Source organism: Ptychodera flava (genome assembly GCF_041260155.1).
Source record: "Ptychodera flava strain L36383 chromosome 3 unlocalized genomic scaffold, AS_Pfla_20210202 Scaffold_27__1_contigs__length_13241970_pilon, whole genome shotgun sequence".
Lineage (NCBI taxonomy): Eukaryota > Metazoa > Hemichordata > Enteropneusta > Ptychoderidae > Ptychodera > Ptychodera flava.
Window position 1 is genome coordinate 6,711,905 of NW_027248281.1, and position 24,439 is coordinate 6,736,343.

Genomic DNA, 24,439 nt, shown 5'->3' on the forward strand with positions numbered 1-24,439 from the left:
GTTCACACCATCCACTTGGTGAAATATAGGACTACTTTTACAGAGTCGAGTTTCAACAAAGAGGGTCACCACATGTACACATGCTTGTATGTATCAAAGATGCACCACAGTATGGTGAGAATGATGATGATGGAATTATTAATTTCATAGATCAGTATATTACATGCAGCAATGAAACCAGTGATGAAAACCTTGCAGAGTTGATAAATTATCAGATGCATAGACATGCAAAAACATGTAAAGTCAAAGGTCAGTATGTTTGTAGATTTGGCTTTCCTCTACCACCTATGCCAGGAACAATGATATTGCAACCATTACCTATGAATATTGATGAAACAACAGAACAGAGCCTTAAAGAACACTATACACGTATTAAAACTGTACTTTCTGATTTACAATTCGGAGAAAAGCTCTCATTTGATGAATTCTTAGACAAAATACAACTTGATGAGGAGACCTACATTAAAGCAATACAGTCATACCTAACATCTGAAAAAATCTTCCTCAAAAGATCACCTAATGAAATCAGAATAAATAATTATAATAAAATTCTACTGAAAGCATGGAGGGCAAACATGGACATTCAATTTTTTATAGATCCATATGCCTGTGCAATGTACATAGCATCTTACATCAGCAAAGCTCAACGAGGAATGAGGAACTTGCTAGCTAGAGCTGTAGATGAAGTGAGAGAAGGAAATCAAGACACCAGGGAGAGTGTCAGACATATAGGAAACAAATTCCTAAATCATGTTGAAGTTAGTGCCCAAGAGGCTGTGTATCTAACTATGCAAATGAAATTGAGGAGAGCATCACGAGATGTCATATTTGTTAATACATCACCCCTTAATGATCGAGTTATTCTACTGAAACCACTGGATGAAATACAAAATATGCCAGCAAATGCTACTGATATAGAAAGTTACAACATCTTGAAAAAATATGAGCGTCGTCCAAAAGCCCTTGAGAAATTGTGCTTGGCAGATTTTGCAGCTTGGTATACTTTTGAAAGGGAAAAAACCTGATGAAGTAGAGAAGAAAGACAATGATGATGTTTACAATGATGACAACAACAACAGTGGGACAACTTATCGTGTCGGTAAACTTATCTACAAAAAACGCACAAAAAGTAAAGTCATCCGATATGTTCGTTTTCATAAAGAGAGAGACTCAGAAAATCATTACAGAGAGTTAGTAATGTTGTTTTATCATTGGCGACATGAAAATCAACTATTGGCTGGTTGTAGTACATACCATAACCGCTATTTGCAAATAAAACAGGAAGTAGATACTAAACAAAAGGATTACAATAAAAATGCTGAGGCATTAGATCAAGCAATTGAAGCAGTACAGAATACAGCTGTGGATGTGTTTGACAATATTGCTCCAAATACAGAACATCAGGAAAGACAAGACTCTGCAGAAGGATGCAGACAAAGTGACACAATGAACATATTTGCCCGATAGAATGACAGTCATTTACAATATGACATAGGACAAGACATTGGCATGGCTGTAAACAATCCCAATATTGAAGAACGTCAACACCCACGAATGCCTGACAGTCAGCTGTACCCCATTTTACAGATTCTTAACAAGAAGCAAAAAGAAATATTCTATCATAAAATTCATTGGATTAAAACAAAAACAGATCCTTTGCATGTGTTTGTTACAGGTGGAGCAGGTGTTGGTAAATCTGTTCTTCTGAAATCACTTTATCAAGTACTTTTGAAACATCTTTCAAGTCGTCCTGGTGAAAATCCTGACAATGTATTACTATTAATCATGGCACCAACAGGCAAGGCTGCATACAATATTAAAGGGAGTACAATTCACTCAGCGCTGCAGATTCCTGCGAGCCAAGGATTTCACTATAAACCCTTAACATCAGAAAGACTAAATACTTTGCAAGCAAAATACAGGAATTTAAAAATTATTTTCATTGATGAAATCTCCATGGTTGGCAATGGTATGTTCAACTACATCAACCTTCGGCTTCAACAAATCATGGCAAACAATCAGCTCTTTGGTGGTGTCAGTATAGTTGCATTTGGGGACCTGTATCAATTGAAGCCTGTCTTTGATGGTTGGATATTTAATGATCTTATGCATGATTATGTTTAATGTTTAATGTTTAATATATTTCTATAGCGCTTTTTCTACAATAAAATATTCAAAAGCGCTTTACATTAAGTAAAACAATAAAAAGTATTGCATTCAATAAAAATACAAAACAAGATTTAAACAAAAATCTCATAAAATGTCCAATAATATTAAAATTAATCAGTGCAGTTGATAAAATTGTTAAAGTTTTTAACTTTGATTTAAAAGGTTGAATTTCTGTTATGCACTTTAATTCAAGTGGGAGTGAGTTCCATAACCTTGGACCACAGACTGCAAATGCACGATCATTATACTTGTTGAAAGATCTTGGTACTACGAGATTCATACCGAAATTTATCCGCAGATTATACCTATTAACGCTGACTTTTTCTACCAAGTCACAAATATACTGTGGTGCCATACCATTTAGAGCCTTAAAGACCTGCAAGATAATTTTGGCCTTTACTGGAAGCCAGTGTAGTTGGATCAGTGAGTCAGTCACACCATCATACTTTCTCAGATGCATTACCACTCTTGCTGCATCATTTGGACACGCTGTAATTTATTAAAATGCTGATTTGGCATGCCATATAAGATTGAATTGGCGTAGTCGAGGTGGGAGCTAATGAGAGCGTGAACAAGAATTTCAGTAGTGTCTTGATTCAAATAATGACGAATACGTCGGAGGTTGTATAAGCTGTGACTGGCTTTTTTCTGACCAAAAATGGCAACAATTGCCCCCAAAAATAAAATTTGCAGATTTCATCATAAGTTCGAAAGATCAAATTTAGTTCATCTATAGAAACCTGTATATCAAATTTCAAAGCTGTTAGAGCAGTTATGTTATGCTATGTTATATCAATTTATTAAAGTGTCATGTGTGGTCTTAAACAGCTTGGTTGCCTCACCCAGCCCCAAGGGCTTACAAGACATGAAAACAGTATATTTTGAGAAACACATTTTTAACCAAAAACGGAAAAAATTGACCCAAAAATTCAAAATTGCAGATTTCATCATAATTTCAATAAATATTATTTATTTAATCTATAGAAACCTGCATACCAAATTTCAAAGCTATCAGATGAGTACTTTTGGAAATACACATTTTTTGACCAAATATGGCAAAAATTGCCCCAAAAATGCAAAATTACAGATTTCATTAGAAATTCCATATATATTACTAAGCTCATCTGTAGAAACCTGTATACCAATTGCAAAGCTATCAGACCAGTACTTTATGAGGAACACATTTTTTGACCAAAAATGGCAAAAATTGCCCCAAAATTACAAAATTGCAGATTTCATCATAATTTCCACAAATATCATTAATGTGATCTGTAGGAACCTGTATACCAAATTGCAAAGCTATCAGATGAGTAGTTTTGGAAATACACATTTTTTGACCAAAAGTGGCAAAAATTGCCCCAAAAATACAAAATTGCAGATTTCATCATAATTTAAATAAATATCATTTAGTTATTTGTAGGAACCTGCATACCAAGTTTCAAAGCTATCAGATGAGTACTTTTGGAAATACACATTTTTTTACCAAAAATGGCAAAAATAGCCCCAAAAATACAAAAATACAGATTTCATCAGAAATTCCATATATATTACTTAGTTTTTCTATAGAAACCTGTATACCAAATTTCAAAACTATCAGATCAGTACTTTTAGAGAAATACATTTTTGACCAAAAATGGCAAAAATTGCCTTAAAAATGCAAATTTGCATATTTCTGCACAATTTGAACAAATCTGAAATAGATCATCCCTAGGGACATATGTACCAAATATCAAAGCTATCTGACCAGTAGTTTTGAAGAAGAAGATTTTAAAGATTTTTTACCAAAAATGACAAAAATTTCAGTAGTGTCTTGACTCAAATAATGACGAATACGTCGGAGGTTGTATAAGCTGTGACTGGCTTTTTTACAAATCTGGTTGACATGGTGCTCCATCGACTAGGTCGAATCAAGATATCCTTCTAAATTACGAACCTTGTTAACAATTTTGATTCTGTCATTACCAATTTGAACATAGTCACAAGTTAATTTGGCGAGCTGTTGTTTGGTACCAAAAATCACAACTTCTGTTTTGTTGTCATTAAGTTTCAACCTATGTTCCAACATCCAATTTTGAATATCACAAACACAGTTTTGTACACATTCAAGTGCTGTGGACCACTTGCTTTAAATATCTGGAAAGACCAATTCAAAATGTTTGAATTAACAGATATTATGCGTCAAAAAGATGACTTGGATTTCGCACAATTACTTAATCGTGTACGTGAAGGAAAACACACTTCACATGACATCAGTATTCTGAAAACCCGCATAGTACAAACCAATAATGGAAGTCCACCGTACAATAATTCAATAGTGCATCTCTACTGTGAAAGTAGACTTGTTGATAACCATAATGTGTTAGTGTACGACAGACTTACAGAAACTAAAACAAATGTATCTGCTACTGATACTGTAATTGGGGATGTCTCTGAAACAGAGAAACAAAAAAACATTAACCATAGTTGCAATGTTAGGTCCTCAAAAGACAATGGGATTAGTATCCCAATTATCCATTGGAATAAATCAACGAGTTAACTATGTATGAATCTGTGTGTTGATGATGGATTAATAAATGGCACTCCAGGAGTAATAAAGTTTATTGATGGACCAGACTTAGATCATGTCATGGTTCTATGGATTTTATTTGATGATAGCACTGTTGGCAAAGCACTGCGACAAGAAAAACGACATTTATACCAGAGGAGAGTAACCAAAGCATGGACATCCATTACATAGATATCACGGCAATTCAGAGTAGGAAGACATAAAAATGCTGAAGTTGTTAGAAAAAAATTTCCCATCAGACCAGCCAGTGCAAAGACTGTCCACCGTTGTCAAGGTGATACTCTCACTGATGTAGTTGTTGATTTCAGTACTGCTTCAAGCAGAAACCAGTGTCATATACACTATGTTGCCCTTAGCAGAGTCACAAAACTTGCTGGTCTTCACATAACCACATTACAGGAAAATCAAATATCTGTCAGCAGTGATGTCACAGAAGAAATGCAACGCATGCGATCACATTCCATGTTACAACTTTGCTTGACTTTTCCATATGATATACCAAACAAATTTATTGTTGCTTATCAAAATGTAAGATCACTTCATTGCCATTTTCAAGATGTTGTCAATGATTTCAGTTTGACATCAGCTCATGTACTTATTTGCAGTGAATCAAGATTACAAAGTGGTAATCAAAATGATGATTACACAATTCCAGGTTTTGAAATATCCAGACATGACGATAACAGAAATCAAACAACAAGACAATATCATGGCCTAGTATTGTATAGCAAAGCGAACATCCTGGAGTCGGTTCCACAATCACACAATTATTTACACTGCGAGTTTATCACAGCAATATACAAAACAACATTTGGCTTACTTCAAGTTGTTGCTATTTATATTCCACCTTCAACACCAATAGGCAATTTAAAAAGAGCTCTTTTAAATCTTAATGAAGAACTCCACAATAATCTACCAACAGTGATACTTGGTGATTTCAATATTGATTTGTTACAAGAAACAACTTCAGCACAACAATTGATTGAACTTATGACAAACCAACTCAAATACAAACAAGTTATCCAACAACTAACAACAAACTATGGATCTTGCCTTGATCATATTTATACAAATATTCAGTCTACAGATTTTGGTGTACTTGAATCCTACTACAGTGATCACAAACCAGTGTGGGTAGCAGTATAAAGAAATTATAACAACAATCACTCACATAATACTCAGTTATGCAGTCATGTCAAGCACAAAATAATGCAAAAGATAACTTTCAAATGAGCTTTTCAATGCCATTCAACATTAAAAAGCACTTCATTCAACTATGCCCTGGTCTTGGTACTTAAATCCCAATAGCTATCAATAAGATACCTGCATAACCAAAAACATCAACATTGTCTAGGATATATTCATGTCATGAATTATTCATTTTATTTCTATTACTCAAATACACTACCAAGAACATTAATACGCAAAAGATCATGATTTCAATACCTAACACTTCCATTTCCTCCCTCACATAATTCTCAAAGCGCAAATGTTATTTCTACTTTCACTAGAATCTATTCAACCATATAAAAACTGCACTAGATAGACAAATACAAGATTGACCTACTTACAGTGAAACCCCTAAGGGACGAACCATTACACTTTGGGAGAGGAGGGGTGGTCAAAAATGGAAACAAGCGACCTAGCGGCCGATATAGCTCCGCTGTGTTTATGTAGAGAATAACTATTTTTGACACATGTTGATGAAGAAGGTGGAAATCTTTGATAGCTCAATGCAGTGGCCAGAAAAAAGTAGCTAAAATAGCTGCAAAAATACACAATTGAAGATTTCATCATACTTTGAATATATCACATGGGATCATCCCTAAGAACATGTCAACCAAAGCTATCTCATGAGTAATTTTTTGGAGAATAAAATTTCTGACCAAAAATGGCAACAATTGCCCCCAAAAATAAAATTTGCAGATTTCATCATAATTTCAAAAGATCAAATTTAGTTCATCTATAGAAACCTGTATATCAAATTTCAAAGCTGTTAGAGCAGTTATGTTATGCTATGTTATATCAATTTATTAAAGTGTCATGTGTGGTCTTAAACAGCTTGGTTGCCTCACCCAGCCCCAAGGGCTTACAAGACATGAAAACAGTATATTTGAGAAACACATTTTTAACCAAAAACGGAAAAAATTGACCCAAAAATTCAAAATTGCAGATTTCATCATAATTTCAATAAATATTATTTATTTAATCTATAGAAACCTGCATACCAAATTTCAAAGCTATCAGATGAGTACTTTTGGAAATACACATTTTTTGACCAAATATGGCAAAAATTGCCCCAAAAATGCAAAAATTACAGATTTCATGAGAAATTCCATATATATTACTTAGCTCATCTGTAGAAACCTGTATACCAAATTGCAAAGCTATCAGACCAGTACTTTATGAGGAACACATTTTTTACCAAAAATGGCAAAATTGCCCCAAAATTACAAAATTGCAGATTTCATCATAATTTCCACAAATATCATTAATGTGATCTGTAGGAACCTGTATACAAAATTGCAAAGCTATCAGATGACTAGTTTTGGAAATACACATTTTTTGACCAAAAGTTGCAAAATTGCCCCAAAACTACAAAATTGCAGATTTCATCATAATTTAAATAAATATCATTTAGTTATTTGTAGGAACCTGCATACCAAGTTTCAAAGCTATCAGATGAGTACTTTTGGAAATACACATTTTTTACCAAAAATGGCAAAAAATAGCCCCAAAAATACAAAAATACAGATTTCATCAGAAATTCCATATATATTACTTAGTTTCTCTATAGAAACCTGTATACCAAATTTCAAAACTATCAGATCAGTACTTTTAGAGAAATACATTTTTTGACCAAAAATGGCAAAAATTGCCTTAAAAATGCAAATTTGCATATTTCTGCACAATTTGAACAAATCTGAAATAGATCATCCCTAGGGACATATGTACCAAATATCAAAGCTATCTGACCAGTAGTTTTGAAGAAGAAGATTTTTAAAGATTTTTTACCAAAAATGACAAAAATTGCCTTAAAAATACAAATATGCAAATTTCACCACGATTTGAACAAATCTGACTGAAGTCACCCTAAGTAAACTGCATATTAAATTTCAAAGCAATCGGACAAGCGGTTTCAGAGAAGAAGATTTTTTACCAAAAACACCAAAAAATGCCACGATTTGAACAAACTTAAGTGAGGTCACCCCAAGTGAACTGCATATAAAATTTCAAAGCAATTGGACTTGCGGTTTCAGAGGAGAAGGCGATTGTTGACGGACGACGGACGACGACGGAAAATCAACCTATTTGATAAGCTCCGCGTCGCTGACAGCGGAGCTAAAAAATTCAGAGTAGAAAATTTAAAACCAAAAATTTCCAGAGCACTTTGCAAAATAATAAATTAAATAGAAACGCAAATCTGTAATACAAAAATATAAAATAGCGTCAATGACACTGTAGCTCCCATCCTGGACTATTTAGTGTTTGTTCTCTGGTCAGATATTTGAACATGTGTGAAAGGGAGAAAGTGCATGAAGTGAAAATACTTAAATGAAATGTACTGGAGACAGTGAAATATGTTTAATGTAATTATTCAGAATATAAAATGGAAAAAATACAGAATGAGATATATCGAATACTGTGATACAACCATTAACTCAACAAGTCATTTACAATGACATAGTCCCCCTTGTAATAGGAGTATTAGTCTTGATGGGGCAGGAAAATATGGTCATTAAGAAGTATCACTGGAGTGTATATGTTGAGATCTATGGGCACATAGGTCTATGTATGTTGAGATCTATGGGCACATAGGTCTATGTCGTTGTTCCCAATTTGAAACACATGTGGCATGTCTAAGTTATGGTTCTAAATCGGGAAAAAAGATCAGACCTCTAGCAGTATTGGCCAGCCAAGAAATACATATGCGCATTATAAATGAGGTACAAGATGTGACATCTTAAGGTCTAATATCCTATCAAAATTGGAGGGTATAGAACTTGTGGTTACTGAAATATGCATATATATGTATAATCAAGGTCAAAGGTCATCGAGGTCACATGACATTTTGAAAAAAAATTATATTGCTAATTAATCCCTATATGCCAAAAATCAGATCTCTAGCTCTATTCGCTTGCCCAGAATTAGATGTGTACATAATTAATGAGGTAAAGCGTGTGTTGTCATAAGGTCTCCCATCGTACTAAATACAAAGGACATAACACTTATTTATTGACATAAACATATATTTTAGGTTAAAGGTCATCGAGGTCACATGACATTTGGTCAAATAATTTCTCTCCTATAGTTATCCCTATATACCAAAAATCAGACATCCAGCTCTATTGGCTCGCTCAGAATGAGATATGCGCATAATTATTAAGGTACAGTATGTGGCGTCATAAGGTGTCCAATCATACCAAACATGAAGGGTGTAGCACTTGTGGTTACCGAGTTATGGAAAAATATGTATATTTGAGGTCAAAGGTCACCGAGGTCACGTGACATTTTGTCAAAAAAATTGTTTTGCTAAGTTATCCCTACATACCAAAAATCAGACCTCTAGCTCTATTGGCTCGCTCAAAATTAGATATGTGCATAATTAATGAGGTACAATATGTTGTGTCATAAGGTGTCCCATCATACCATACATGAAGGGTGTAGCACTTGTGGTTACTGAGTTATGGACAAATATGTATATTTGAGGTCAAAGGTCACCGAGGTCACGTGACATTTTGTCAAAAAAATTGTATTGCTAAGTTATCCCTATATACCAAAAATCAGACCTCTAGCTCTATTGGCTCGCTCAAAATTAGATATGCGCATAATTAATGAGGTACGATATGTTGCGTCATAAGGTGTCCCATCATACCATACATGAAGGGTGTAGCACTTGTGGTTACTGAGTTATGGACAAATATGTATATTTGAGGTCAAAGGTCATCCAGGTCACGTGACATTTTGTCAAAAAAATTGTTTTGCTAAGTTATCCCTATATACCAAAAATCAGACCTCTAGCTCTATTGGCTTGCTCAAAATTAGATATGCACATAATTAATGAGGTATAATATGTGGCGTCATAAGGTGTCCCATCATACCATACATGAAGGCTGTAGCACTTGTGGTTACTGAGTTATGGACAAATATGTATATTTGAGGTCAAAGGTCACCGAGGTCACGTGACATTTTGTCAAAAAAATTGTTTTGCTAAGTTATCCCTATATACCAAAAATCAGACCTCTAGCTCTATTGGCTCGCTCAAAATTAGATATGTACATAATTAATGAGGTACAATATGTTGCGTCATAAGGTGTCCCATCATACCATACATGAAGGCTGTAGCACTTGTGGTTACTGAGTTATGGACAAATATGTATATTTGAGATCAAAGGTCATCAAGGTCACATGACATTTTGTCAAAATATCAGAGATATATACGTGAACGGATGGACTTACGGATGGACGAACAGACGGACATGACCCAATCTATAAGCTCACTGGACTTCATCTGTGGGGACTAAAAATTGTGTCACTGCATCCTTTTTGCAATATGAATACGATGAGAAACTAAATTTTTATTTTTCATGGCCTTATACATGGGAGTCTATGGAGATCTGCCTTATACATTGGAGTCCATGGACGTGTAAACTAAAATATGCAAATTTCACCACGATTTGCCCAAATTTGGGAAAGGTCACTCCTATGCACTTCCATACCAAGTTTCAAATCAATCGGACTTGTGGTTTCAGAGCAGGAGATTTTTTGACCGAAAATGGGAGAAAAATTACAAAAAAATTCATGAAAATAGCAAGTCCAAGATACTGACCCAAGATGTGCACAATCATTTCATGTCAGCCCAAAGTACTTACATGCTAATTTTTCATGTAATCTGCTCAGTGGTTATTGAGTTTTTCAATTTGACTGTTTTACATTTTTTCACTTAATTTGCATATTTTTGGCAATGACAACTTCATTTGAACAAAATCTCATCTACAGCCCATCATCCATGTACACACCAAATATCAAGATGAAATGTACAGCGGTTTTGGAGTTTTTGATGTTGACGGACAGACATACAGACATACAGACATACAGACATACAGACGTACAGACATACAGACATACAGACATAGATACATACAGACATTTCCCTAGCCTATAAGAATAGCTTCCATTGCCATATATACATATGGCTATGGGAGCTAACAAGGACATTCAGCGGCAAAAATATTACATATCGAACTTTACATTATACTATACATAACGACGATGTTAAAGGTTTTTCCACACGAGCACAACGCCTCAACTTGCGTACGCATGTGCACATGTAAACTAATCACAAAACTGCACTGATTCTTGGTTAAACACGAAAAGGCTGCCTCCTATATCGAATACCTAATATCATTCTAGGGATCCTGATCACCTCATTTTGTATGCATTCCGCTCTTGAATTGTCATTGGCCCATCGACAAAATTGCAACATTTTTCGAAACTACACTAGGACACACCCCTCCCTTGCTTCCTATTACGTTCGTTGTCTTTCCCCATACCTCTCATTGGTCCGGACGAGGCAGTTTCAGAATCCACTTAATATTCATGAGCACTATATAAACCCATCCTCGTGATCTTGCGCGGGACAATCTACAAAATACCAAGACTAACTTTACATTGACTTTCAAAACTTTTATTGCTATCTCAGTTTAACAAGGAAGTCATCTTCTACATGGCCATTTCACCTATATTGAAAGTTCCCTGAACATTGACTACTATAAACTTTCCATTTTCCGGTTTTCTGTAAGAAGAACAAAATTTTGATCCAGAAAATAAATTTTCATGTTTCTATATGAGATAAATACAAAGTTAACAGATTGTCGAACTTTCATGAGACTGAATTCTTGGCAGAAATTTGACGAAAAAGCCAAAAATTGTCATTTTTCATTATTAAAAAATTCATAACTTTTGATTGAATGAATCAAGCTCCTTCAACCTTTATTTTTCACCTTCGTACCATACCACTTTACTGTCAAAAGTAGAAAAAAATGCCTTGGCCACCCAACTATAAACAAAATCGGTTCCAACACTTTATCTAATGTTCTTGTCATTCTGTCAACCAATCACAGTAATGCACGTGAGCATATTCAGTTCATATCTGGTTTAAAGATGAATCATGCAGGTGTAGCTGAAAGTTAGGACTCTGAAAGTATGTATATGAGAGAGTAGTAGCATATCGACACCATTCAGATCCTGCATATCATTGAACGTCATATCCTGAGGTTTGATCTCTACTGTATTCTCACATATACTGATCATCAGATTGAAACTTTTGTCTTCATTCTTCGTGAGCATAGCTTTGTTTACACCTTTAAGGTATGTCATATAATAAGGTTCAAGGTTGGTATCAATAATTCCTAATTTAAGTCCTCTATTATTTACTCATGATACTTGTTTTAAACCATTACTAAAGATGTCAAAAATACGTGATTGTCTAAAGATGGTGCATCATTGCTAGCCACTTTGCCTCTTGTTGGCGGATTTTCTTCTTCTAGTCCATTGAGTGTGGCATGTGAAAGTTCATCTGCTGAACCACAGCTAGGTGTTGTGCAAGCTATTTTCAGCATTTTATCATTGTAATATATTGTCCTTGTTATTTAACCCGCTATTCTTTATGTCCTAATTATTTTTCACAATTCAGATTTCATTGAGCTGTAGGTTCACAATTTTTTCAATTCGAGTCTAAAATCGCTGTCTATATTTAGAAAATATATTTCATATATAGTTAAATGTAAGAGTTCATAGTTGGATCGCAATTCTTATAGTATACTTTGCCAGCCATTTGCGGGGAGTACTGACGTAGTTACGCAAGTTCAGTGTACATATATTGTTAATCGGTTCAGACAAGTCAGAAACAGTTACTATACCGAAATGCCAATTATGTGATCATCATGACAAAATGTAGAGTCAGTCATGTGATAGTCACACGATCCGCTATCACAGAATATACCCTTTCTCGCAGCCTTCCTACTTTGACACATTTTGTACTCAATCGATCATCCTGTAGGCGAACGCCCAATTACAGGGTGAGGTTCCCACAACCCAATTCCAAATCGAGCAATGTGGAGTCATGTGGCTTGTTCAAAGTACCAACACCATGTTGGAGTCTCCAGCTCACCATTCCCTGATAGTGAGACAAGAACCCTAACCACTGCCCCATGGCACCTCATTTAAAAAGGTCATAGTACTTAATTTTAAAATTTTAACTAAGGGTATTAAGACAAACCTGGTTAATAAATATATTTTACGATAAAAAAGTCTAGCGATATTTCATTTCAGTTCTTATGCATACCAAGACTATGACTCTGTCTCACATTAGCCATTAGCTGGCAGAAGTTAGAAATGTGATGCCAAATGTAATGCAATGTAATCGTAATTTTACATTTGGGTATACATTTTGATATCCTGGGGATCTGAAAGATTTTCAAAAAAAATATTCCCAGCGAATGTCAAAAACAATTCAGTCAGAGGGGTCTTGGGAAAAAAGATTGCTCACACTTGCCTAAAAACACATTCTGCACGCCACAAATTGCATCATTAATTTGCAATTTTTCGGATCGCCGTTGGGCACGTACCTTTAATAATAAGACATACTTTTCACGGCCCCAGTTCGAGCGCGAAACTTTAATATATCAGACATATATATCAGATACATCTGTATTTTAAAATTTTTCGGACCCGTTACTTTAAAATATCAAACATATTTTTCAGCCTTCCCTTCAGCCGCATGACTTATTATATATATATATATATATATATATATATATATATATATATATATTAAAGAGATATCCGGATGTTTAATATTTTTCGGCGCACCCTTCAGGCGCAGTACTTTAATATAACAGAGATATAAGTTTATGTTAGAAATATTTTGATGTCTGTAATTTGGAAGTCTGTTTTACAAAGTGTACTTAACATGAAATCTGCAGTTCATATGAAAAGCATGACAAGTTATTGATAATTTTCTGTTTTCCCTCTGAGAATTCAGCATTAGAAAGCAACACACACTACTATTTCACAATCACATTTCTACAACATTTCTTGACATCTGGTTATGCATAAAAAGTGTGGAATACATTTACAGCTCATTCAAAATACTGTATTCAAACTTGAGAATTGACACTTTTAAGTTCCTATTTTATAAATGACGTGACAACACTTTCATTAACACGCAGAATGACCTGATTTGTAAAATATACCCTAAAATATATATATATATATATATATATATATATATATATATATATAATATATATATATATATATATATATATATATATATATATATATATATATAATACTGCCTACATAGTACTTGACTGTACATTTGGTGTCGGGAAAAATAAGTATCCAAATGAGTGTGAGAAAAAAAAGTTACCCGTAATCAGAGAGTGAAGAAAATTGAACAATGGATCAGGTACGAAAAAATGCAACCTCTTCAATCTTCCAGACCCCGCCCCCTAGGATACCAAATGGTCCACCTTAGCTCTTTTTCCACATTGTGCACTTCATGATTCAAAAACAACAATGCATGTATCTGAAGAAACATTCATAGTTTTACATCCAGAATAACTCTTGAAATCGAATAAAAATATCCTAATTGCTATGAATGAAGACTTTGGGCACTGTCTTAGAAACTTACCTGTTTCCTTTGCAATTTGCAAAGTAAGCACATTCAATTCTTCTGTTTCTGCAAGTCCCTTCTGTACGCACATTATAGCATGAATTTTACGACTGTTGGAACTTAGCATTGCTGTATTTCTTCCAAGTTTTTTATTTTCCTTTTCCTTTCCCCGAAATATATTTCGTAGAATTACTTTCACATCATCCTTGCTGCCCTTCATAGCATCGCCAGGAACATCCCACAGTGAAAAACTGGATTTCCCGACTTCCATTTTATGCTGTGTGAAGACGGTGGTTCCAGCTCCTTGTTGTGTGAACGTTTGGGCGATGGGTGCGTCTATTAAAAATGCCTATGGTAAAAACGCACGAATGAGAGAGTTTCCATTAATTGGTGTTTAGCCAGTCATTTTGAAGAGTGCTGACAACATTATTCGAGAAAGGCTTGTAATTAAGGTGGTTGGAAAGGCTTGAGCGTCAGTTATAAATTTCAACAAAACTATTAAAATATAAAAGTAGTCAACATTCTCTGTGGAATAAAACAAACTAGACATTTGGGCACAAAGGCATTGCAGAGTTATCGCCTGTTAAAACTTCTGAAAAACTGACCAAATAAGAAGAAGTTGGGGAGTCCTTAGTGTATTAACTATGGTAGAGGTCCCTAGCTTTTAATAAAATGTTTGAAAAGGGAAAGTCATTATTTGCTGTTTTTCAGGAAAGTTTGACAAGGCGGTGCTGGCATTCAGAGTGAGTGACTGCTATTGTTAATGCATTTTTAGATTCTTTGAGTGTCAAAGAGGTGTCAAAAGTGAGATTAACCAAAACAACTGCTCTATGACTTCAAACGAGGGGTGCAAATATGGCTTGTTTTCAACATTTTTGACAGAATAACAGTTTTCCTACATAATTGTATACCAATTTAATCCAACTTTGAAATGAGATATGGACATGGAATTTTTACAGCCTATTAACAAGGTTACAGATAAGATTTGTACGGCACAATTTTCCTGTATTTGAAGTACTTTTTGAAAAATGACATTGTGAAATTTAAAAGAATTTCTAATAATTTTTTTTATATAAACCCATGTTAAATCATAACAACAAATTTTATTTACAAATCCTGCCGTACAAATCTTACAATAAATAGTTTCAACATATTTATAACTAATTTGGTAATATTAATACTATCGAATTATTATTAAATTCAAATATGTAAAAAAAATATGAAAAATTAAATTTAATATTTACTGGTGTCATATTTCAAAATCATGGCTGCAAATATACAATTTTTATAATCTTTGGAGAATATATTAACTAAGGGAGTTATCCTGAAAATTTGAACTAAATATCTAACACTTGAAACTTGACATTAACTCTGAGAAAAGAATTGGTGCAAAATTAGCCTTTCAACCACCTTAAGGTATCTTATAGAAATGCTGAGGCAAATACTCCAGAAACCCTGCCCATCTTTCGCACAAATGCCAGCAGAGACACTGAAATTACACGAAAGGATGAAAACCCGTGAATTTGCGACTTTTAACGATTGGTTATTGCTAACATATAATGGCCTGGTGGTCTGTTTCATTAGCTATAATTCAATGCCGTGTTTGGCAGGCGAATTAAAAAGTCTAACAGAGGGCATGATAACTTATCGTTGACTGTCCAAGAGTGCTCATGACTGTAATATATATATAGGAATAAGTTAAAGACAAATTTATAATAATAATAATAATAAAAATAATAATAATAATAATAATAATAATAATAATAATAATAATAATTTATGTATAAAGTGTCAGTATCCTCAAAAATTGTGATGAAGGACGCTGAAAAAATAATAATACATTACAAAATATAGTTAAAAAGCAAAGTTACCCCACAGAAAATTGTTAAAAATAGTAAAGAAGCAGTTTTAAAAAGTAAAGGTTTCACATTTGCTTTAAAAACAGATAGGGTTGGTGACTGGCGGATGCTAAACGGGAGATTATTCCAGAGAATAGGAGCTGCAACACTAAAAGCACGATCACCATAGCTCTCAGTACGTGATCGAACAGGAGAGAATTTAAACTGATCAGCTGACCTCAAGTTGCGATTTGGAACATATAATGTGGTCATATCTGAAAGATAAATTGGTCCATAGCGTATGAATGGATTTAAAAATAAGAACTAAAATCTTAAAAACAATGCGTTCTGAAACAGGTAACCAATGCAACTGATACAAAATTGGAGTGATGTGAGAGGTGGTTTTGGAACAAGTTACAATTCTTATTTTGAATCAGTTGAATACGGCTGATTTGGTACTTAGGGAGCCCCAGTAAAAGTGAATTACATGAATCTATTCGAGATGTAATAAATCCATGAACCAATTGCTCTGTAGCGGGTTGAGATAAATATTTACGGACAAGTGCAATACGACACAAATGAAAAGTGGCTGAACGGCAGATCTATCCGATATGCGGTTTCATTGTCAGACAAGAGTCAAGGAGGACTCCCAGGCTCTTAGCCTGACAATGGAAGGGAATCAGAGCATCGCCAACACGAATTTCTGTAATCCCTCAGGCAGACAGATCACCCGAAGTAGCAGAAAAAATAACATTCAGTTTTATCATCATTTAAACACAAGAAATTTGCAGACATCAGAAATACAAAGTTCAAGATTTGAAAGCATCCCAGCAGCATTATCTTTGGTAAAAGACAGATACAATAAAGAGTCGTCTGCGTAAAAACTATACAGACATCCATGGCTAGAAACTAATTCGCCTAATGGAGAAGTGTACATATTAAAAAGTATAGGTCCAAAAACCGACCTCTTTGGTACCCCAGTGTCAAGTGGATAAAATGGTGACTGGGTGGAATTCACAAGTACACACCGGGTGCGATTGGAAAGATATGACTGAAACCACATGAGGACAGTATCCGAAAGACCAAACCCGTCTCTTAAACGATTAAGTAGAATAGTATGATTCACAGTGTCAAATGCTGCAGAAAGATCAAGTAATACAAGGAAAACGTCCTTTTTCTCATCAAGAGCAAGCAAAATATCATTTGTTACTTTTAGGAGAGCAGTCTCTATGCTATGTCCCGGCTTGTATGCAGATTGCAATGGCTCATCCAGTGAATGGTGAACAATGTGGGAAGTAAGCCTCTTGGCAACAATGCGTTCTAGGATCTTCGACAAAAAAGGCAAGTTAGATACAGGATGGAAATTTTTAAGAACATCATGATCAAGAGACGGCTTTTTAATGTGAGGTTTAACGACGGCTTCCTTGAAATGAGATGGTACAACACCAAACCTTAGAGAATTATGGAATATTTCAGTGATGTGAGGTAACATGGTGTTTGAAGATCTTGATTGGAATCGGGTCAAGGCAGTAGGTTGATGAAAGTGATGAACAAATCACCTTGTCAATTTCATCAACAGTTGTAGGTTTAAAAGCGTCTAGGCGACATATTGGTTTCAATACAGTCACAGGCTGTGAATGATGGTAATTTGAATTTCCAGACACAGTACCAAGGTTCAAAGTTGTGACTTGACGCGATTTAAGAAGAATTTAGCGAAATGATTTGCTAACTCCGAAGAGTCATCATGTTTTGGTAGAACAGCTGAAGTATTATTATGACCAAATAAGCCCTTTACGACCTGAAATAACGGTTTTTGGTTACCTGTGCAATCGTCAAAAAGTCGGACGTAATGGCTCTTTTTGGCAGCTTCAACAACACGAACGACGTCAGTCCGACACGCTCTGTAAATCTGGCGATGTACCGGTACTTCCAATCTCGTTTTTCTCCATACGCTTTCTGTCTTCATTCTCCTCAACCGTGCATCAATTATTGACTGTTTTATCCATGGAACTGGTCGCCTATTTGGGACCAGTCTCTCATGCGTTGGTGCAGGACGATCAAAAGTATCGCGGACTGTGTTATTGAGCAGGCCCCAATAAGCAGTTATGTCGGCGTCTGATTGGAGGTGTATGGATGCAGATAAATTTGCAGCGAACTCTTTAGCCGAGAATGATTTCATGTTTCTTGAAATAACGGATTTACGAGTGGTTCTGACATGAGAGAATTGTTTGTGGAGAATAGCACTGGAAAATGGTCAGAGATTGCATGAATCAGTTCGACTCGAACATCAGAAATGGCACTGTCATCGGCACGAGAGATGATATGGTCAATAGTATGACCACCAGCACGATGTGTAGCACAAGTTACCAAATGACGCATAGAAAATGATTCCAGGATGTCATAATATTTCCGGACATTCGAGCATATCGGATTATCAGTATGAAGGTTGAAATCGCCAGTGATAATAAACGGCGAGTTATCAGTAAGATGACCCGACAAAAATCGGTGAAGTCATTGACGAAGTCATCGATTGTGAAGCCATTTGATTTATTTGGTGGAGGGCGATAAACCATAGCTAGAGTAATATGTGATGATGGAGTCTTTATACGCACTTCCATTAATTCAACTGATTTTATTGAAATAGGGACTGGATGTTGGGACACTGACAATGATGAGTTGTAGATTGTGGCGATGCCTCCCCACGACGTTTACGCGGGACACTGATAATACTATAACCTGGCGGAAGGACTTCTGTGATGAGGGATGAATCACTTTCATCGTCACGCAGCCATGTCTCAGCAAGCATTAAGACATCTAAGTGGCGATCTTGTAGGAATTCATTGATGGCTGTGGACTTATTACAAAGTGATCGGCAATTCATGAAAGAGCAACGTAGAGTATTTCTGTGATGCTGATTATTGATTTGAGACGATTCAGTTCTGCTTTTTGAATGTTCCCCAAGAGTTAAACAGGTGGTGCGGCGTTATTCGTGTTTGAATGCGACGTTGCTTTTCTCTGCCTGCAAAGCAGCCTCTCTTGGTACTCTTAGTCCTACATATATTCGCATCTTTGAATCTGTTCCATAAGGTGGTGGTTACCCTTGACAATAGGCGGTCATTGATGACATTCTTGCCGATACGAATCAAGGTGGCAGCTGTGTACACTGGCGAAGGCATGGCTTGTAAAATGGTGACTGTGGAAATGTCAAGGCCAACGAGACAAACTAAAACCAATATAGTTCCAAAATCAGGAAGGCACGGCTGTCAGTAACAGTTGTGGAGTAAAGTCCAGACATTCATAAACAAATTTGAGGAAGATAAAAATGGCAAAAGACACTAAAAACGCTTTAAAACGTTATGAACTGGAGAGACTAAAACAGCGAGTGCAGCTCGTAGCGCGACCCATGCAAAAGTATATCATGCATGTGAATGATAATATCATGCACACCAGCCTTAGTTTATGTGAAAATGTTACCCTTTTTGTTTATAGTTGTGACAGGATTTTGTTGAACGCTAATTTAAGTGCATATTGACTTGGAATAATTTCTGTTTAAAGATTTCCAGATATACTCATTTACGTAATTAATAAAAAGTGCCAAACATTCCGACATTGGTGGCGCCCTATTCGTGTATACATATAGGGTTTCCACGTGTCAACCCTTAGCCTTGCCCACCATTTTGTGTCTTGTAGGTGAGTCACTTTTGTACTCTTGTAATCCGACAGGTATGTAATCTTTGCCATCAAAAGCTTTTTGACACTGAGCATTTGTACATTGAACATTCATCTTTAGGACTATATGTAGTTGTATTTCATTTTGATAAGTAAGTTCTGTGTTTCTGAGATATTTGAAAATGGTGGCATTGTCAGCCACGTGCATGTGTATTACTTGGACAGTATACTTTCACCGTGCCACATCTCAGTTGCTTTACCAGTTTGTCATATTTAAACTGTGAGCCTTGCCCACTATTTTGTTTCTTGTAGTGTTTTGGCGGCGGTCTGTAATAAATATAATATGTGACAGATGACAACCACAATTTACAAACTCTAGGTGTGTTTGTCAAGACACCCCATCTCAACGCAGTTCTCAGCTTGCACCTCACCCTGAATGCTTGTTGGCGACCTTCACAAGTGGTGACCCCGACGTGACTGTGGTCCTGTGTTTGTTTTCCGAAGCCGTTTGACCCAGGAATGTGTTTCTGTTCTTATTGTGTATGGTGACTGTTTCCTGAGCTGATGGGAATGCTACAAGGACAACTGCAGAAGCTGTCAAGCCCTTACTGTTCATCGTTGATGTGTATGTGTTGGTAAAAGTTCGGCAATGGCTGTTCAAGAACTGTGACTAAACATTATGATTTGAACATTGAATTTTTGATGTATCGTCTGTCCTGTTGGAGATGACTTTTGTGGATTGATTTCAACAAAATATTGAAACCTTTTCAAAGTCTTATTACCCGACCATGCTTTACATGCTTTCACTTTGAATATTTGAGTAGACATTTGCATATTAATGATGATGTTGCATAGATCTATCTGGGATCAAGATGGAAATACATATTGGCAGTTGGTCTTGCCTGCTGCCTTGAGAGAACAAGTACTGATTGGTCTTCATGAAAATAATGGACATTTTGGCTTTGAGAGAACCATGAATCTTGTGAGGAGATGGTATTATTGGCTAAAGATGCAATCATTTGTGAAAGAGTGGTGTAACACTTGTAGACGATGTGCGCTGAGGAAGCTGCCCCTGCAACAACTCATGTACCACTGGTAAATATCCAAACAGCTGAACCGATGGAGATAGTCTGCATTGATTTCCTGTCCCTAGAAAAATCTAAAGGTGGAGAAGAGAATGTGTTGGTGATGACTGACCATTTAGCAAGTATGCCCAAGCATATGCAACAAAGGATCAGAAAGTGAAAACTGTAGCAAGAGTGTTATGGAAACAGTTTTTCTGCCACTATGGCTTTCCAAAGAGAATTCATGCTGACCAGGGAAGAAATTTCGAAAGCTCATTGGTCCAGGAGTTGTGTAGGATCACAGGTATACAGAAAAGCAGGACTACCCCTTATCACCACAGTGAAATGGTATGAATGAATGCTTTAATCACTTCCTACTGAATATGTTGGGAACGTTGGACCCTTCTCAGAAGAAGGATTGGGAGGAATATCTGGAAAGTCTGACACATGCATACAACTGTACCCGGCATGACTCAACAGGGCATTCTCCTTTCTTCCTGATGTTCATGAGACATCCACGCCTACCGATTGATTTGGCTTTTGATGTGTCAGAATAAAACACTAAGGAAGCTGACTATTCAGAGTATGTTGATGACTTGTGTTCCAGACTACAGTGGTCATATCAAGAAGCTGTATGTCGTTGTGATACAGCAAGAAAAAAAGACAGAAGAGAAATTATGACAAGAGTGCCAACAATGAGTCTGAACTCCAGTCACAGGAAAACACAAGCTACGTGATAAATGGAAATCTATGCCGTATGTTGTGATTTCAAAGCGACCTGGTGTTCCAGTGTATGTCATACAGTCTGTAGATGGGGTAAAACAGTGCACTCTTCACAGAAATATGCCCAAACCTTGTATGTTCCTGACGCCAACTTTAAAGGACCCTTCAAGTGAGGACCTTGGTGATCTTCAATGTAATGAAGTTCATGGTGACAGCGAGATTGACAGTGTTGTTAGCAGTGAAGACATGTTGGAAATCCCAATGACGGTAAACTATGTAGTGAATGATCCAGCCACAATTGACAATTCATCTACAAATCTACTTTCAGGTGAAGAAGAAACAGAGCCACCGCAGACTGAATCACATGAACGAGTTGGTACAAAACATGGTGAATGGCACAGAGAAGCCGACAAATCCCTGCCAGCAATATATCCTGAAAGGAGAACAAGTGAAGTGACAGAGACCATGAATTTAGAATGTCCTGTATGTATCACTATTGATGAAACCAAAGGTGAACGTCGTGTTGGTGACCTTAATGGAGGCACAAGTTGAGAGGATACTTTAACCACCCAGAACAATAAAGGTGATGAGAATGGCAGGCAGGGTACCGATTGGAATCTCGAAAAGCCTACCACTGAGCAGAGTTACCCCTCACCAGATGCCAAGGCTGCTGTTGGAACAGAGAGGGCTGAGGAACAGGTTGCAAGTTAATCCAATGAACCTTTGCATGACAGTAGTGATACTAATGAAGGAAGACGTTATCCATCAAGAGTACGAAGACCACCAGATAGACTGACTTACTATAGTAAGGCCTTAGTGTGTGAACTCCTGAAGAGACATCCGACATATATTCAATGAAATACTTGATGTTGGTTGTTCAACGACAAGGATGCTTGTTTTTGTCAAAGTAGGGAAGGATGTGACAGAATTTTGTGGAATGCTAATAAAAGTGCATATTTTATTTAGAATAATTTCTGTTTAAAGATTTCCAGATATACCCATTTACGTAATAAATAAAAAGTGCCAAACATTCCGATGTTGGTGGCGCCCTATTCGTATATATATATATATATATATATATATATATATATATATATATATATATATATATATATATATATATATATATATGTATATATATATAGGGTTTCCACGTGTCACTTTTGTACTCTTGTAATCCGACTTTGTCAGGTATGTAATCTTTGCCATCCGAAGCTTTTGACACTGAGCATTTATACATTGAACATTCATCTTTAGGACTATGTAGTTGTATTTCATTTTGATAAGTAAGTTCTGTGTTTCTGAGATATTTGAAAATGTATGGCAATGTCAGCCATGTGCATGTGTATTACTTGGACAGTATACTTTCACCATGCCACACCTCAGTTACTTTACTAGTTTGTGATATTTAAACTGTGAGCCTTGCCAACCATTTTGTGTCTTGTAGTGTTTTGGTGGCGGTCTGTAATAATATAATATGTGACACCTGACAACCACAATTTACGAACTTTCGGTGTGTTTGTCAAGACACCCCATCTCAACGCAGTTCCAGCTTGCACCCTCCCCTGAATGCTTGTTGGCGACCTTAACACAGTTAGTAGTTTATTGTTTTGAACGGACACTTGAATATATTTCTAAACCTGAGCATCTAATCACTGACGTCCTGTCGTTCTTAATTGATTCTTTGACCTCAAATATGCCACTGCATAAAAACCCTATAATACTTACTGTATTAACATGGATTATTGCCTGTATTTTAGCTGAAGAGTGCATATACAGATGAATACAGTCAAAAATCCATTTTTTGTATTCAGCAAGCCTGTATTCATGTGGATTCATGTGAATTCACGTGTATTATACCATAATACAGGCAATCATTAATATGAATTTATCTGAATTATCGGGTTTTCATGCAGTGTGCATATTTGTCCCTGTCTCAGTAACCAACAGTGCTATACCCCTTGACCTCAAATATTCGTATATACCTAAAACTGAGTAACAATTAGTACAAAAACATTCATGTTTGGTATAATAGCAGATCTCAAGGTGACGCATCATGTGTCTCATCAACTATGCGAGCTGCATGGCCCCTATAACACTGCTTGCAGCTTTTATTGCACTTAAATCTTTTCCGTCGGTAAGCTTTTCAAGTTCCTACACTGTTGGAATGTTGAAAAATGTTGGCAAATCTGTTTTAGGGAATGTGTCGTCACCTATCCTGGACGCACATCATGTTCTAGTCACTCGCCACTGTTGCAAAGCTGCAGACGATACTACGATCACGTGGCCGGGCAGTTCTCCAAATTTGGTCAGAACTATTTTCCTAGTGAAATAGCTTTTCCAAAATACCCTCTGACATCACTTTTGTCGATCTGGTTGTGACAAGACGTATCTATTTTCTCCTCACATGACGTATTCTGGCAAATCACGACACGGAATGAGCATAGGGGTGACAAAAATATCTACTTGGCAAATCTTGGGTCATTTGTATTAGCTTTGTTGCCAATATGGAGGTTCACATTAGTGTATCAACACCCGACTTCCTCCTAAATTTCGGAGCATGAACACACTTTCTTATCGTAGACATGTAGTTTCTACTGCAACAGTGCGAAATTGGTCCAACTGCTGCCTCCTAGTCGCACTCTTGGGCTCATTTAATGAAATAAATATTTTTTATAGACTATGACAATACTATTCACACCAAAAATTCAAAAGTTTGATGCCCGTA

The 24,439-nt window shown here is 36.0% G+C and overlaps 1 protein-coding gene across 1 annotated transcript in view; it reads right to left on the bottom strand.

Moving 5' to 3' along the window:
• Positions 1 to 14,435: 14,435 nt before the first annotated feature.
• LOC139126465 (uncharacterized) overlaps positions 14,436 to 24,439 on the bottom strand; it is a 230,477-nt gene continuing 220,473 nt past the window's right edge. The window contains exon 5 of the mRNA XM_070692524.1: positions 14,436 to 14,766. The gene's annotated coding sequence lies outside the window, so the exon portion shown is untranslated. The remainder of the gene's footprint in view (positions 14,767 to 24,439) is intronic.